The sequence below is a fragment of the Nerophis lumbriciformis genome, linkage group LG35 (assembly GCF_033978685.3).
Source record: "Nerophis lumbriciformis linkage group LG35, RoL_Nlum_v2.1, whole genome shotgun sequence".
Lineage (NCBI taxonomy): Eukaryota > Metazoa > Chordata > Actinopteri > Syngnathiformes > Syngnathidae > Nerophis > Nerophis lumbriciformis.
This window is the reverse complement of record NC_084582.2, coordinates 5,847,021-5,866,143: the sequence shown is the minus strand read 5'-3', so window position 1 is coordinate 5,866,143 and position 19,123 is coordinate 5,847,021. Positions and strand designations below refer to the sequence as shown.

At 43.1% G+C, this 19,123-nt stretch overlaps 1 protein-coding gene across 2 annotated transcripts in view; it reads right to left on the bottom strand.

The window, feature by feature from the left end:
* Positions 1-2,698: 2,698 nt before the first annotated feature.
* The window catches only part of gria3b (glutamate receptor, ionotropic, AMPA 3b), a 456,144-nt gene continuing 439,719 nt past the window's right edge, over positions 2,699-19,123 (bottom strand). For both annotated transcript variants that reach the window (XM_061927997.2, XM_061927998.2), the window contains exon 16: positions 2,699-3,696. The gene's annotated coding sequence lies outside the window, so the exon portion shown is untranslated. The remainder of the gene's footprint in view (positions 3,697-19,123) is intronic.

The following is a 19,123-nucleotide window of genomic DNA, read 5'->3' as shown; positions in this document are numbered from 1 at the left end:
TGCATTCCAGATAAAAAGTGCATTCCTTCTTCCTTCAGACAGATATGGCTGATGTTGGTCTTTTGGACTGGTTGGTCCTGATGTACAAATATGTTAATAGCATCTGTGTCTGTGGCAGAGAGTCCCTGTTGCTAGAATAAAGGCAAGCGGCTTGATTTTTCCGGTAAACCTTGGAACATATGTACGGAATTCCAATGACCGGGCCACTTTGATGTTGACAAATTGCTTAATGACATGGACACACACACAGGAACCTTTCTGTACATTTTATTTACAAAATGTATTAAAATTCTCTGTACAGCGCCTCACTAATGAGGTTCGGTAAATTATGCATGCATCTTTTGCTCTTTTGCACCCACTACTATGCCTGGTAATATTGTTATGTTTTTTTTCTCTCAGAAGGGTGAGTCTTACACAAAAGAAAAAGGTGGAACTAATTTTACATTTAAAAAAAAAAAAAGGAAAGAGGGCTGAATTTCTACTCTAAGGTCAGATTTTGAGTTGTAGAGCTCATCAAGCATTACATGCATTTTATTGTTTAAAAAAAAAAACTTTCATCATGTAATATAAATAGTTCATCTAAATTTATACATCTCGACATTTTCTTCACATTATCTTTTGTTTTTTTTTTTACTTACAAAACTATTTACCCATAGTATTAGGTGATTGAATAAGTATCTTCCTAAATCCTATGGAATCACAGCCTTTTTGGGAAATAAATGATTACAGCAATATGGACATGTGCTAATTAAGCTTCCTTCCTTGGTGCCACCTTTTTATTCATATTTGTTTTTTTTAATTTACAAAGTGAAATCCCCAATCACTGTAATGCTCTTGAAAGGAAACCAAAATGAAAGCACAGTTCATTGTAAAAGGTGAAAGAAAATATAAAAATACACCGATGAAATAGACCACATAGCACAGTTTGAAAGCCATTTCGGTTTGATTTTAGTTTTTTTTGGTTCTACTTCCTTGTAAAAAAGACGATATTTTTGGAGGGTGGGCAACCTTACGTGGGTTTTTTTTTTCTACGCACAATAAATGCCAAATATACACTATATTGCCAAAAGTGTTTGGCCACCTGCCTTTACACACATATGAACATGAAGTGCCATCCCATGGAATTGGTATCCTGGAGCATTCAAATATCCCTTCACTGGAACTAAGGGGCCAAGCCCAACTCCTGAAAAACAACCCCGCACCATAATTCCTCCTCCACCAAATTTCACACTCGGCACAATGCAGTCCGAAATGTTAGCGTTCTCCTGGCAACCTCCAAACCCGGGCTGGTCCATCAGATTGCAAGATGGAACCACTGCATTCCCCACGCTTTGCATTGGACTTCTTACCGATTGCATTGTACCATATGTCCCGGCAAGAAATCTGCGTTCAAAGAACTCCGGCTTATTAGTGATTCCCAGAGCCCCAAAAAAAGTCTGCGGGCTGTAGAGCGTTTTCTATTCGGGCTCCAGCACTATGGAATGCCCTCCCGGTAACAATTAGAGATGCTACCTCAGTAGAAACATTTAAGTCCCATCTCAAAACTCATTTGTATACTCTAGCCTTTGAATAGCCCCCCTTTTTTTTAGACCAGTTGATCTGCCGTTTCTTTTCTTTTGTCCTCTGCTCCCCCCTATCCCTTGTGGAGGGGAAGACACACAGATCCGGTGGCCATGGATGGGGTGCTGGCTGTCCGGGGTCGGGACCCGGGGTGGACCGCTCGCCTGTATATTGGTTGGGAGCATCTCTGCGCTGCTGACCCGTCTCCGCTCGGGATGGTTTCCTGCTGACCCCACTGTGGACTGGACTCTTACTGTTATGCTGGATCCACTATGGACTGGACTCTCACAATATTATGTTAGACCCACTCGACATCCATTGCATTCGGTCTCCCTAGAGGGGGGGGGGGGGGGGGTTACCCACATATGCGGTCCTCTCCAAGGTTTCTCATAGTCATTCACATCGACGTCCCACTGGGGTGAGTTTTTCCTTGCCCTTATGTGGGCTATACCGAGGATGTCGTTGTGGCTTGTGCAGCCCTTTGAGACACTTGTGATTTAGGGCTATATAAATAAACATTGATTGATTGATTGATTGATTGACTTGGTGATGTATGGCTTAGATACAGGAAACCCATTCCGTGAAGCTCTCTGCGTACTGTACGTGGGCTCATTGGAAGGTCACATGAAGTTTGGAGCTCCGTAGCAACTGAAAGTCTTTGCATTATGCGCTTTCAGCATCCGCTGAACCCGTCTCCGTCAGTTTACGTGGCCTACCACTTGGTGGCTGAGTTGCTGTTGTTCCCAAACTCCTCACTTTTCTTATAACAAAGTTGACTTTGGAATATGTAGGAGGGAGGAAATTTCACGACTGGATTTGTTGCACAGGTGGCATCCTACTCAGTGGCCTAGTGGTTAGAGTGTCCGTCCTGAGATCGGTAGGTTGGGAGTTCAAATCCCGGCCGAGTCATACCAAAGACTATAAAAATGGGACCCATTACCTCCCTGCTTGGCACTCAGCATCAAGGGTTGGAATTGGGGGTTAAATCACCAAAATGATTCCCGGGCGCAGCCACCGCTGCTGCCCACTGCTCCCCTCACCTCCCAGGGGGTGATCAAGGGTGATGGGTCAAATGCAGAGAATAATTTCGCCACACCTAGTGTCCATCCATCCATCCATCTTCTTCCGCTTTTGTGTGTGTGACAATCATTGGTACTTTAACTTTTAACTTTAACTATGACAGTTCCACGCTGGAAATCACTGAGAGCGGCCTATTCTTTCAGAAATGTTTGTAGAAACAGTCTCCATGCCTAAGTGCTGGATTTTATACATCGAGCCAAGTGATTAGGACACCTGATTCTCATCATTTGGATGGGTGGCCAAATACTTTTGGCAATATAGTGTATTTCAAGCATGATTGCCTTGCTGTGAACAACACACACACACACACACACACACACACACATACAAACACACTTGGCAGTATTGGAAGTGCGTGTCATGACCTGGTTCTGTGGTGTGGGGCAGCAGCACCGAAATAGTACGACAAACACACTCGGAACAGTTTTAAATGGCATTTCTCAAAGATGAATCAATTAAAAGAGGGCGGGAGGAGAGGGGGAGGTCACAGCGAGTGACCCACGACAGTATAAAAGCTAATAGTGTAATAATCAGTGTCTGGCGGTGCACTGAGGACATATAAAGAACACATTTGAATACATTTAACCAGTGAAAATCTGGCAGCAGGAGGATGAGGCGAAATCTTCTCACACAAGAAACCAATCAGACCCTCGTCACGTAAAGATTCGTCTTCCGTCTGGCACTTCAAAATGTGCTTGGGGTCGCAAATGATGGCTTTAATTCTCTCACGTCAACATGTGTTTCTATACGTCTAATTCTTAACTTGACCCCTCGATTCTTCTCCTTTGTGTGACTGTCGAGCAAAAAAAAAAAAAAAAAAAAAAAAAAAAAGCAATATCGTTGTGAACGCGTTGCATTGATTGGACTTTCCTTAAGGCACTGAGAGGAGGGGGAAAAAATCGGCTCTTCCCAAAACCGGTCCGGTCGTGTCGTCTTTGCAGATCATCATGCCCGAAGTCCGTCCCCGAGAAAGGATTTTGGCTCCATTCTCGCTATCCGGTCCTTCCATAGATATTTAATCACATTTGTACGGGACGATGGGAACGTTGGCTAAACCTGTGTCGTGATACAAGGCAGAAGCAAACATGTCAGGTGTATAAAATATTGTGCAAACAAGATAAATGTGTTTTATTCCCCCAGAGAGATGCAGATGAGGGGAATACAATTACAGTTTTTTTTCCAATTGCTTACACACTAAATTTGACATTTTCACACAGTTAACAAAAGTCTACACACAGTAAACAAAACCACTGTGCGGATTTGCCTAAAATTAGGCATACAGGTAAAAGCCAGTAAATTAGAATATTTTGAAAAACTTGATTTATTTCAGTAATTGCATTCAAAAGGTGTAACTTGTACATTATATTTATTCATTGCACACAGACTGATGCATTCAAATGTTTATTTCATTTAATTTTGATGATTTGAAGTGGCAACAAATGAAAATCCAAAATTCCGTGCGTCACAAAAGTAGAATATTACTTAAGGCTAATACAAAAAAGGGATTTTTAGAAATGTTGGCCAACTGAAAAGTATGAAAATGAAAAATATGAGCATGTACAATACTCAATACTTGGTTGGAGCTCCTTTTGCCTCAATTACTGCGTTAATGCGGCGTGGCATGGAGTCGATGAGTTTCTGTCACTGCTCAGGTGTTATGAGAGCCCAGGTTGCTCTGATAGTGGCCTTCAACTCTTCTGCGTTTTTGGGTCTGGCATTCTGCATCTTCCTTTTCACAATACCCCACAGATTTTCTATGGGGCTAAGGTCAGGGGAGTTGGCGGGCCAATTTAGAACAGAAATACCATGGTCCATAACCAGGCACGGGTAGATTTTGCGCTGTGTGCAGGCGCCAAGTCCTGTTGGAACTTGAAATCTCCATCTCCATAGAGCAGGTCAGCAGCAGGAAGCATGAAGTGCTCTAAAACTTGCTGGTAGACGGCTGCGTTGACCCTGGATCTCAGGAAACAGAGTGGACCGACACCAGCAGATGACATGGCACCCCAAACCATCACTGATGGTGGAAACTTGACACTAGACTTCAGGCAACGTGAATCCTGTGCCTCTCCTGTCTTCCTCCAGACTCTGGGACCTCGATTTCCAAAGGAAATGCAAAATTTGCATGGTTGGGTGATGGTTTGGGGTGCCATGTCATCTGCTGGTGTCGGTCCACTCTGTTTCCTGAGATCCAGGGTCAACGCAGCCGTCTACCAGCAAGTTTTAGAGCACTTCATGCTTCTTGCTGCTGACCTGCTCTATGGAGATGGAGATTTCAAGTTCCAACAGGACTTGGCGCCTGCACACAGTGCAAAATCTACCCGTGCCTGGTTTACGGACCATGGTATTTCTGTTCTAAATTGGCCCGCCAACTCCCCTGACCTTAGCCCCATAGAAAATCTGTGGGGTATTGTGAAAAGGAAGATGCAGAATGCCAGACCCAAAAACGCAGAAGAGTTGAAGGCCACTATCAGAGCAACCTGGGCTCTCATAACACCTGAGCAGTGCCAGAAACTCATCGACTCCATGCCACGCCGCATTAACGCAGTAATTGAGGCAAAAGGAGCTCCAACCAAGTATTGAGTATTGTACATGCTCATATTTTTCATTTTCATACTTTTCAGTTGGCCAACATTTCTAAAAATCCCTTTTTTGTATTAGCTTTAAGTAATATTCTAATTTTGTGACACACGGAATTTTGGATTTTCATTTGTTGCCACTTCAAATCATCAAAATTAAATGAAATAAACATTTGAATGCATCAGTCTGTGTGCAATGAATAAATATAATGTACAAGTTACACCTTTTGAATGCAATTACTGAAATAAATCAAGTTTTTCAAAATATTCTAATTTACTGGCTTTTACCTGTAGACTCTGCTTCACGGTTTTTGCTTGACACACACCTTCCCATCTTGCACACATATAACGATTGTGATACACACATTTTCACTCTTTACACACACACACTAGGATTGTGATACACACATCTTTATCTCCAGATTTGTTTTTCAAACCTTGCTGTTGCCTAAGTCTGCACATGTAGTCTAACTCTTCCGGGACGCTACAAGGTGTGTGTGTGGGGGGCGGGGTTTGGTGGTAGCGTCCCAAAGGGTTCTGGGTATTTGTTCTGTTGTGTTTATGTTGTGCTACGGTGCGGATGTTCTCCCGAAATGTGTTTGTCATTCTTGTTTGGTGTGGATTCACAGTGTGGCGTATATTTCTAACAGTGTTAAAGTTGTTTATATGGCCACCCTCAGTGTAACCTGTATTGCTGTTGATCAAGTATGCGTTGCATTCACGTGTGTGTGTGCGTACAGAAGCCGCACATATCTTGTGACTGGGCCGGCACGTTGTTAGAATGGATGAAAAGCGGACGTTAAAGACAGCGCCTTTAAGGCACGCCCCCAAGACTGTGGTCCGGGTGGACTACGAGATATAATGACTGATGAACACCTTCGTTCGATAATGAAGGTTGCCTCAGCTCAAAGCCTGAGCCCCGACATTAATGAACTAGCATCCAAGAAAAGATGGCAGGTATCTTGATGAATTGTACTGTGCTTCAACATACAGGTATCATTTTTGTGTGTATAAGGTAAGACATGTTATCTGGCATTTTGTTTTGCAATATTATGCAAAAGCAACTTGTCTTACCTTCTGGTACCTGCTTATCTGTATTTGGGATCTGCATAAGTCCTGAAAATTTGTGCGAGTCTGCCTTTGTAGTCCGTGTCTACACCGTAGTCGATAAGCTTCGTCTTTTCCTCTATCTTCTTGTTATGGGACATTCATCCCCGGCGGTTGCCATTTCTAATATAAAGTAGTGTAAAGTTCTTACTTATATGCAATGTTCCCTCTAATTGTTCATGTGTGTGAGCAAACGCAAAAACTCCCTGAGCATTCAGTGGAGCCCATGTGAGCAACATCAGACGTGCACACTGTGGCTACACCAGCAGCACACCTGTCCCAAACCTGACTAAATAACAACTTCAATCTCCATCCATCCATCCATTTTCTACCGCTTGTCCCTTTCGGGGTCGCGGGGGGTGCTGGAGCCTATCTCAGCTGCATTCGGGCGGAAGGCGGGGTACACCCTGGACAAGTCCCTACCTCATCGCAGGGCCAACACAGATAGACAGACAACATTCTCTTATTATTATAATCAAATGACAGCAGTCATTTCCATGAGGTTATTTTGTAATATAAGTGTTTAGGCCCACTTACAATGACAATAACAAAAAATATTGTTTTTCATGAACTGTGTACTTGTATTGTTTGTCTGGGTGGAGGTCCTGCTTTGGAAATAATGTGTACCCCTTTCAGACATTGCATTTAGTTCCCATTAAAACATTCACATGTTGCACAATGAGATGTAAGCAGGGGATCATGTGTACATTCCTGCAACTTCCCGTTTGTAAAAAATATATTTTTATTAGTATTTATTTAATATACTAACAGCATTTCATGATTAATAATTATAAATTAAGATTCCTAATAAATGACACTAGCATAAGCACACATTTGATTGGTAAATCATAGTGTAACGACCTGGAATTACACTTTATGTGTGGTGTTGGAGTTGTCCGACTTTTTGTGTGGCTGTAAACGCATCACTGGTTAAGTGTCATATGCGCATGTGTTGGCGCAAGTGAGAAAGAGCGAGCGGCTGCTGTTGATATAACAAAGTTGCTTTTGGTCTGGTTTGTACTGCAGAAAATGACCAGTTTTGCTAGATATAATTTTTTTTACTAATGTTTTGGTGATGTGTTTATGGCCGACAATAAAGACTTTTGCTCAGTAAAGTGATGGATGGAATTCATGTCCTCAAAGCGTCTCGACAGACGTTACAATATTTGAACAATGATGACGAAAACTGTTTTCTCCGTCGTGTCCGTGTGTCGAAAATTGTTATGCGCTTATCTTTTTTTATTTGATTTTGTGCGTGGCATAGATTTGCCGTGCGCAGAGGACGCTTGAGCAGGAGCGCACCTTAGAGGGAACTTTGCTTTTATGTGTCAGTAAACTCGCCATGAAAGCGCTAAAACATACCGGTGTAGTGAGTTGACATTATTCACCCAAGGAATTTTAGTTATTAGAGAGTTACGATCGGACGCTTTTTCACGTGAGACATTGTTATTATTCATTTTGGGCGCTTTTTGGTATTGTTAGAACAATATGGACGGGGGAAAAACACCCATCAGTGAACGACTCCCATCCATCCATCCATCCATCCATCTTCTTCCGCTTATCCGAGGTCGGGTCGCGGGGGCAGCAGCCTAAGCAGGGAAGCCCAGACTTCCCTCTCCCCAGCCACTTCGTCCAGCTCTTCCTGTGGGACCCCGAGGCGTTCCCAGGCCAGCCGGGAGACATAGTCTTCCCAACGTGCCCTGGGTCTTCCCCGCGGCCTCCTACCGGTCGGACGTGCCCTAAACACCTCCCTAGGGAGGCGTTCGGGTGGCATCCTGACCAGATGCCCGAACCACCTCATCTGGCTCCTCTCGATGTGGAGGAGCAGCGGCTTTACTTTGAGCTCCCCCCGGATGGCAGAGCTTCTCACCCTATCTCTAAGGGAGAGCCCCGCCACCCGGCGGAGGAAACTCATTTCGGCCGCTTGTACCCGTGATCTTGTCCTTTCGGTCATAACCCAAAGCTCATGACCATAGGTGAGGATGGGAACGTAGATTGACCGGTAAATTGAGAGCTTTGCCTTCCGGCTCAGCTCCTTCTTCACCACAACGGATCGATACAGCGTCCGCATTACTGAAGACGCCGCACCGATCCGCCTGTCGATCTCACGATCCACTCTTCCCTCACTCGTGAACAAGACTCTGAGGTACTTGAACTCCTCCACTTGGGGCAAGATCTCCTCCCCAACCCGGAGATGGCACTCCACCCTTTTCCGGGCGAGAACCATGGACTCGGACTTGGAGGTGCTGATTCTCATCCCAGTCGCTTCACACTCGGCTGCGAACCGATCCAGTGAGAGCTGAAGATCCTGGCCAGATGAAGCCATCAGGACCACATCATCTGCAAAAAGCAGAGACCTAATCCTGCAGCCACCAAACCAGATCCCCTCAACGCCTTGACTGCGCCTAGAAATTCTGTCCATAAAAGTTATGAACAGAATCGGTGACAAAGGGCAGCCTTGGCGGAGTCCAACCCTCACTGGAAACGTGTCCGACTTACTGCCGGCAATGCGGACCAAGCTCTGGCACTGAGCATACAGGGAGCGGACTGCCACAATCAGACAGTCCGATACCCCGTACTCTCTGAGCACTCTCCACAGGACTTCCCGAGGGACACGGTCGAATGCCTTCTCCAAGTCCACAAAACACATGTAGACTGGTTGGGCAAACTCCCATGCACCCTCAAGAACCCTGCCGAGAGTATAGAGCTGGTCCACAGTTCCACGACCAGGACGAAAACCACACTGTTCCTCCTGAATCCGAGGTTCGACTATCCGGCGTAGCCTCCTCTCCAGTACACCTGAACGACTCCCTGTTATCTAATTATCAGCACTCGTTTACTTCTTATCTCCGTGGGTTTAGTTATGGCAAATTGCATTTCTTTTTTTTTTTTTTTTAATATCATCAAACTGAAAAGCTGCAATCGCAGCAATAGTAGTCCCCTGATGTTCTACTTTGTGCCATTTGTGCGAGGAAGGAAATATTTGTTGTACATCAGTATTAGGCTGGACAAAATGTGTAAACAATCCAGTTGAAACCAAAACTAACAATTTAGACTGTGTGTTTAACAGTGTTTACCCCCAATTTGTGATGCGGGATGGCCGCTTTGCTTGCGGTTTCACGGGGCGGGTGGGACAGCGCTTCGTAAAGAGTCTCCCAGGGAGGTGTTCGTTGTGAATGCTGCAGCAGTCAATATTTCTAATTAATAATTAAACTCGTCGCTTGGCTGCTCACACATGCAAAGCACTCCAGCTGCACACAAAAATCATATGCCGGAGTGCTTTTTTTTTTTTGCCTCATAATACGCCTTTGCCACAGAATAGTAACATTTGAAAGCCTACAATTTTGAGACATAATTACGAGCAAAGAAACGAGTTAAATGGATTATGCAGCGGAGACGACTAAAGTCAATTCGTTGCCTCTTATGTTCAGATATCAACCTAAGGTAGAGAAAAAAAAACACAAGAAATGAGAGAATAGAAGAGTTGCCGAACAGCGCTGTTTTGTAGACGACAATAAAAAGACGATTTGGTCATCATGCCTTGTTGTCATTCCGACAGACGAATACGTAATACTTACAGTAGGGAAGGGGTTCTTATGGCCCCATTCCTAGGTCAATCTTTGAGTTTGAGTTTATTTCGAACATGCAAGCATACAACATGATACATCACAATTTCCAGTTTCTCTTTTCAACATGTTCGAAAAGGAGTAGGAAAGGGTGGGACGGGGGCGTGGTTGGGGGCGTGGCTAAAAGGGGAGGAGTATATTTACAGCTAGAATTCACCAAGTCAAGTATTTCGTATGTATGTATATATATATATATATATATATATATATATATATATATATATATATATATATTTATTTTTTTTTTTTTGAAATACTTGACATTCAGTGAATTCTAGCTATATATATATATATATATATATATATATATATATATATATGTATGTGTGGGGAAAAAAATCACAAGACTATTTCATCTCTACAGGCCTGTTTCATGAGGGGGGGTACCCTCAATCGTCAGGAGATTTTAATGGGAGCATTCGCATACCATGGTTTATATAGGGCACAGAGTGGGTGGGTACAGGCTGGCCTAGGGGCGTGGTGATTGGCTCATGTGTTACCTAGGAGGTGTTTCCGTCTATGGCGGCATGTTGTTACAATTTCGCTGCGCTTGTTGAGGGATGACAGGTCTGGACGGTAGATAATAAACAGTTTCTCTTTCAAGCATAGGTTGCATCTTTTATTACCACTATTGTAAGGTGTGCTGGATGCAAGAATTTGCCATGTTATTGAATATTCAACATTATTGTCTTTGAGGTCCCAAATGTGTTTGCTGAGTTCTGTGGTATTTCGCAGGTTTTTGTTCCTGAAAGAAGCCTTGTGATTGTTCCATCTGGTTTTGAATTCTCCCTCGGTTAATCCTACATATGTGTCGGATGTGTTAATGTCCTTGCGTATTACCTTAGATTGGTAGACAACTGATGTTTGTAAGCACCCCCCGTTGAGAGGGCAATCAGGTTTCTTTCGACAGTTACATCCTTTGTTGGTTTTGGAGTCGCTCTGTCTGGGGGCTCTGTCTGACGTCAAATGTTGCAATGCAACATTTGACGTCACTATGGGAAGTTTTGACGGAGCAGAAACGTGTGAACTCGTTGGGAGTTTCCTCCTCTCCCAGCTCGCTAGCCTCAATCTGAACCTTGGTATTTACCGTGATGACGGACTGGCAGTGTGTCGCGCCTCGCCAAGGAGCAGCGAGAATACCAAGAAGCGCATATGCCAAATTTTCAAAGAGAACGGCCTACGGATCACAATTGAAGCCAACAAACAAACCGTCAACTTCCTTGACGTCACTTTCAACCTGAGAAATAACAGCTACCAACCATTCACGAAACCCAACACAACACTCCAATACGTGCACCATGACAGCAACCACCCACCCACCACCACGAAAAGAATACCTACCGGAATCAATAAAAGGCTATCGATGCTGTCATATAGCAAAGCTGAATTTGACCAAGCAACCCCCCCGTACCAAAAAGCCCTTGATGAAAGCGGATACAATTTCACCCTCACCTATGAACCCACGCCAGGAAACCAGCCAAAAAAGAACAGAAAACGGAACGACATCATCTGGTACAACCCCCCATACAGCAAAAACGTCTCAACGAACATTGGACACAAATTCCTCAATCTGATTGACAAACACTTTCCCAAAGACAACATCCTAAGAAAAGTATTCAACAAGAACAACATTAAATTGAGCTACAGCTGCATGAACAATATACGACAAATCATCTCAAACCACAACAAAACAATTGCAAATGAGCCGTCGGCCCTCAGACAGAGCGACTCCAAAACCAACAAAGGATGTAATTGTCGAAAGAAACCTGATTGCCCTCTCAACGGGGGGTGCTTACAAACATCAGTTGTCTACCAATCTAAGGTAATACGCAAGGACATTAACACATCCGACACATATGTAGGATTAACCGAGGGAGAATTCAAAACCAGATGGAACAATCACAAGGCTTCTTTCAGGAACAAAAACCTGCGAAATACCACAGAACTCAGCAAACACATTTGGGACCTCAAAGACAATAATGTTGAATATTCAATAACATGGCAAATTCTTGCATCCAGCACACCTTACAATAGTGGTAATAAAAGATGCAACCTATGCTTGAAAGAGAAACTGTTTATTATTTACCGTCCAGACCTGTCATCCCTCAACAAGCGCAGCGAAATTGTAACAACATGCCGCCATAGACGGAAACACCTCCTAGGTAACACATGAGCCAATCACCACGCCCCTAGGCCAGCCTGTACCCACCCACTCTGTGCCCTATATAAACCATGGTATGCGAATGCTCCCATTAAAATCTCCTGACGATTGAGGGTACCCCCCCTCATGAAACAGGCCTGTAGAGATGAAATAGTCTTGTGATTTTTTTTCCCACACATACATATATATATATATATATATATATATATATATATATATATATATATATGTATTTTATTATATTACATATATATATATATATATATATATATATATATATATATATATATATATATATATATATATATATATATATATATAAAATACTTGAATTTCAGTGTTCATTTATTTACACATATACACACACTAGAGATGCGCGGTTTGCGGGCACAACCGCGGAGTCCGCGGATTATCCGCGGATCGGGCGGATGAAATTAAAAAAAATTAGATTTTATCCGCGGGTCGGGTCGGGTCGGGTGGTTGAAATAGAAAAAAATTAGATTTTAAATAGATTCAGGCGGGTGGCAGTTAAACCAATTGGGAAATATATATACATAGTTAAATGTTGTTACCCACATACGAAAAACGAGCAGGCACCTGCTGCATATGCCACAACAGAAGAAAAAAAAAAAAAGAGATGGACACTTTTACGGAGCGGAGAAGGGACGCCTCGCCGGGGTCCGGGACCGAGGCCCCTTCCCCCGAGAGGGCCCCACCGGGAGCCGTAGCTGAGGCGATCCGCGAGAAGGGCCCGACGCACGTCCAGGGTCACCACCGCGCCCACCGCACCGACACCCCGCCTCATCCGCCTTCGCCGCGGCCGGCGTCACGCGCAGCAGGTAAGCAGCTTACCTGCCCGCCACCCCCGTGGCCGGGGGCTCGTAACAGGGGTCACTCCGCGTGCTCCGCCCGCGCAGCTTACCTGCCCGCCACCCCTGTTGCCGGGGGCGCGTAACAGGGGTCACTCCGCGCGCAGTGCGCTCACGAAAGGGGTGGGGCTCACCCTGGTTGATATAGACAGCAGCTAGGACGGTGGCCATGGAAGTTGGAACCCGCTAAGGAGTGTGTAACAACCCACCTGCCGAATAAACTAGCCCTGAAAATGGATGGCGCTGGAGCGTCGGGCCCATATACCCGGCCGTCGCCGGCAGCGAGACGCGCTTGGAGGTGCGCTCAGCCGCGCACTGGTGTGCGTCTGGGTCGTGACAGCGTGGCACGCGAATGCCTGTGCTGCATTGGATCAGTCTCCTTTCTTTAACAGGCAAAAGCTTTATAACCTCACTAATGCCTTGCATCGTCTATATTAGATATATAACAACGGGCGGGTGCGGGCGGATGCGGTTCTGATCAAATGTTAGATCGGGTGGATTGCTGATGGTTGACGACTTTCTGATGCGGTTGCGGATGAAATAATTGCCTATCCGCGCATCTCTAACACACACATAACACTCATCTACTCATTGTTTAGTTAAGGGTTGAATTGTCCATCCTTGTTCTATTCTCTGTCACTATTTTTCGAACCATGCTGAACTCTGATGATGCATTGATGTGTGGCACGCACAAAAGTGCTTTCATCAAATGCACTAGATGGCAGTATTGTCCTGTTTAAGAGTGTCACAACATTGCTGTTTACGGCAGACGAACTGCTTTACGGTATACAAAAACGTGACTGCTGCTGTTGTTGTGTGTTGTTGCCGCGCTGGGAGGACGTTAATGAAACTGCCTAACAATAAACCCACATAAGAAACCAAGAACTCGCCTTCCATCATTCTACAGTTATAACGTGCTTGGGTAGGTATGCTGTTTATATATCCCGCCTGAACTTCGGGAGATTTTCGGGAGAAAATTTGTCCCGGGAGGTTTTCGGGAGAGGCGCTGAATTTCGGGAGTCTCCCGGAAAATCCGGGAGAGTTGGCAAGTATGGTTATAGTTATTTGAATGACTCTTACCATAATATGTTACGTTAACATACCAGGTACGTTCTCAGTTGGTTATTTATGTGTCATATAATGTACACTTATTCAGCCTGTTGTTCACTATTATTTATTTATTAGGGACCGCAATGCCCTTTTGGGACAGATGACCGTATTGTATTATTAAGGTTTTATTATTATTACTCCGCAGCCTCTTTGAGCTGTAATTTTACCCCCTTAACATGCTTCAAAACTCACCATATTTGACACACACATCAGGATTGGCAAAAATTGCGATCTAATTAAAAAACCAAACCCCAAAACTCAAAAATGCGCTCTAGCGCCCCATAGGAAAAAACACAGACAAAACGGCTTGTAACTTCCGGTAAGAATGTCGTAGAGACATGAAACAAAAACCTCTAAGTAGGTCTGACTTGGACCTAGATTTCATACATTGACATTGTCGGAGGCAGATGTTTACATATATCCATATTTAAGTGTTACTTCTTTACTTTCATAGTCATATTACAAGACACCTAGTGTTCTTCCTGTTGTTCTCTTTTGGTTGTCTGCAAGTACTGCATGTGACAACCTTGATTTTGTGGTATGCAGGGAGTAGTCATAACTCCTTTCTCTTATCTGTTCCTGTGCCCAGCTGAGGAGGAATGGGTATGTGTTCGGGCTGGAGGAAGAGACAACGAGGGTGGGGGAAAGAGACACTTTATAGATGAGAAGGTTTCCGTATTTCAGATTAGACCATTTTAGCTGCGCTAGTGAACGCTTCTGTACTGGATTGGTCTCACGTTTATTTTCAAACTTTGAAAATAAATCTCAAAATACCCATTCTGTCTGGTGGTCAAATTGAACTCAGCGTATGTGTCATCAAAAGAACTTGGGAGTGACCAACAACTTAAATTCCCTGGGAGGAACATTTGGTCCGAACGCAACAACATCTTTCAGCAAAAATCAACAGGAAGTTGGCAATTCCCCCTTCTAAACAAAAGTTTAGTAAAAACAGTCACTTTTGCCTCTTTGAGCTGTAATTTGAACCCCTTAACATGCTTCAAAACTCGCCAAACTAGACACACACATCAGGACTGGCAAAAATTGCGATCTAATAAAAAGCCCAACCCCAAAACTACAAATTGCGCTCTAGCGCCCCCTAGGAAGAAAACACAGACACTACTGCACCTAGGAAGAAAACTCAGACAAAACTGCTTGTAACTTCCAGTAGGAACGTCTTAGAGACATGAAACAAAAACCTCTATGTAGGTTTTACTTAGACCTACATTTCACAAATTGACAACCCCCAGCAAAAATCAACAGGAAGTTTGCAATTCCCCCTTCAAAACAAAGGTTTTGTAAAAACCGCTCACCTTTTTTCAAACATTATCTCCTCTGAGTGCGTTTGTAGTGTCGGCTTCAAACTAGCACAGAAGAGAGATTGAACCCTTCTGATTAAAAGTTGAAAAAAGAGTTTTAATTACTGCTCTAGTTTGGATTTTATGTGCCGTCAAAGTCGGTCCTGTCCATCGCTGCTTGCAGCTTTAATTTTAAATTGCCTTTCAAATGTTTATTCTTGGTGTTGGGTTTTATCAAATACATTTCCCCAAAAAATGCGATTTATGCTCCAGTGCGACTTATTTTTTTCCTTCTTTATTATGCATTTTTGGCCGGTGCGACTTATACTCTGGAGCGACTTATACTCCAAAAAATATGGTAAATAAATTAATAAATAATTGGTGAAGTAAGTCATATTTCATATGATGAGATAAGTAAGATTATTTTGGGAATGAAAGAATAGATGAATGAAATAAATTGAGAATGTTTATAATGGTTGTCGCGTGAGAGGAAGGGGGGTAATCTTTTTGCAACGCAGTCTGCTGAAAATGGTGGAAAGCAACACTCTACATAGCAACTGAAGCCTTTGGTCAAAGTTGGAATTTCCTCAAAACACATTTTAAGACATTCAGAACACTACCGCCATCTGGCGGCTACAGTGGATAGTGCACCCCCCGCAATTCGTCATGTTTCATGTGTCAGGTAAACCATGACGACTGGGGCCATATGAATCCCCCTTCCTTGTCATATTATTCTTCTATTTAAAAAAAAAAAAGTTAAAGTACCCATGTTTGTCTCACACACACACTAGGTGTGGCGAAATTATTCTCTGCATTTGACCCATCACCCTTGATCACCCCCCTGGGAGGTGAGGGGAGCAGTGAGCAGCAGCGGTGGCCGCGCCCGGGAATCATTTTTGGTGATTTAACCCCGAATTCCAACATTTGATGCTGAGTGCCAAGCAGGGAGGTAATGGGTCACATTTTTATAGTCTTTGGTATGACTCGGCCGGGGTTTGATCTCACGACCATCCGATCTCAGGGCAGACACTCTAATGTAAACTAGTAATGGCATATCTTGGTATTGGACTGTTTGCTTGTGTTCACATTTTGTCACTTAAGGCCCAAGCTGTTTGTTTACATGCTTTTTTAATTCTCTTTGCTATTTGGGTTTATTGGACCCTAATCAGAATAACATCTAAAAATCGTCTTTTGATATGATGTACTTAGTCCATAAGTACACAAACGTGTACTTCATGTGTAGTGACATGCAAATTTTTTTATTTTTTTTTTCAAATTCCATTGTATGTTATACTCTTCTGACACCACCAGATAGCAGTATAAGTGTCCATATGTCGGCATAAGACCCCAATTCACTAGTGTACACAATTTTGGAAATAAGAGCTAAAAGGTGCTGTCCACGCATGTGGCCACTAAGGCCTTTAGAGGTTGTAAAGACATTTCACATCATCTACAATCCTTATGTGAAACAAGAACACGACTTTCTTATTTCTGTGCGTTTCAAATATTGAAAAAAAAACTGCTAGCAAGAGGCGGCTAACAATACAGGTAATGGGGATTGACCTATTTCGCCTATGTAGCCCTCTAAAACCATCCAAAAACCTCCAACAACGCTTTATGTATGCAATGTAGTAACAGACGCATTCATGACAACATCTAATATTTACAGTATTTTGGTCATTTTAACTTTTACCTGAACTTATTTTCTGGACACATTGAGTCTACAGAGCACATAACATCGAACACTACTTTCTGCCAACAGAGGGATTTACAGTGCATCTGGAAAGTAATCACAGTACTTTACTTTTTCCCCATTTTCTCATGTTACAGCCTAATTCCAAAAATAAATAATTGTTTGTCCTCAAAATTCTACACACAATACCCCATAATGATTTTTTTTAAAGAGATTGTTGCCAATTTATTAAAAAAAAACAAAAAAACAATGAATGTATTTAATTTAGGAATAAGGCTGTAGCATAACAAAATGTGGAAAGATTGAAGTGCTGTGAAAAGTCTACGGATGCACTGTATAAGCCGAATAGATGCATCCCCATCACCCATTTACCATGAATTGATTTACGTGGACCCCGACTTAAACAAGTTGAGAAACTTATTCGGATGTTACCATTTAGTGGTCAATTGTACGGAATATGTACTGTACCGTCAGTCTACCCCAGGGCAGCTGTGGCTATGAAAATAGCTTACCACCACCAGGTGTGAATGATTGATGGGTTCTACATGTAAAGCAACTTTGGGTACTTAGAAAAGCGCTATATAAATCCGAGTTATTATTATTATTATTATTACTGTAGGGATGATACTCAAAACCGATTTTCCCGGTTGTTCGATAACCGGTACCCGTTATCGAGACCACTATAGTAAAGAAAAAGAGTTGGTTCTTTATTTGAATCCCTGGGAACGAATCCCGTCCCGACAAGAAATGCCCCGTGGGACATCACAAGAAATGACATCACGTAGCTCAGTCATTAGGCGCAGATAGCGAAAGCAGGAAAAACAATGGACCGGAAAAAATGCTCCAAGGTGTAATAAAGTAAAAAAAAAAAAGTATAATCCAATGAATAACTCTACTGAGAGATTTGAGCAGGGTACAAACACATGACGAACACTTTTACGACCAACCGGATACATAGCAACCAGCCTAGCAACGCACTTTCTTTACGCCAGCTGTCGCAACATTCTTAAAGCAATCGCAGCACATACATATATATACAACATATATGACATCTCCCTTTTTTAACTTTTGTTTTTCTTTCCTTGTAAACAAAACAAAATCACACTGTCTATCTGTTGTCTGTCTAATTATAAATAATGCAGACGAGGCGTGTTGGCTGAGTTCTTGACGTTTACTTTCACAGCGTGCTCATAACCTCATTCTTAGCTACCAGATAGCGACATGCAACAACACTTTTCGGGGCTACCGCGCATGCTCGTCACTCTCGTTGCATGCTGGGTAGTGTAGTTGTTATATTCCCTAGCTCATAACATCACATCTTTCCCCCTATAAAGAAATAATGTTAACTCAATAAAGTGTATTTCTTTTTTTAGCTTTAACTTTTCATTTTGTAGCATTGCAACCACATTTGCAAACAACTTTTCTCTTCATAGAATTTTCTTTCAATAAAGAAATAAAGTGCAAAAATGTCAAAGCATCATAACAAACAGTTATGTCAAATAGCAGCAGATGTGCACTTTTTGGAGAGCTGTATTATTTTCAGTTTTGTGCCCAAGGGACTGATTTTATTTAACACTATATTATTATTTATTCACCTATAGTGATCACAGAGACAGGTTGTTTTTGTGTTACTGTTTAGAGATGCGCGGTTTGCGGACACAACCGCGGAGTCCGCGGATAATCCGCGGGTCGGGCGGGTGAAATTTAAAAAAATTAGATTTTAAATAGATTCAGGCGGGTGGCGGTTAAACCAATTCGGAAATATATATATATTAGATGTGTATGTAACCAAACAGGAAATGGGTGTCAGACTATGTGTGGAATTTAACTGGAGGGTTTTACCGTAAGTGTTGGAGGTGCGTGTTGAGAGGAGCGGTGCTGTCAGACAAGGGCGAGGCAGGCAGGGTTTGTCCAGGGGCGGAAGCGTGGTCGGGAGGCAGGAGGAGGATCTCTGGTGGCGGTTGTTTAAGTAGTCGTCCCTCTCATCAGTGTGTTGATTGAAGATGGAACGCAGCTGCCTGCAGCAGTTAGAGTGACGCGCGCGCG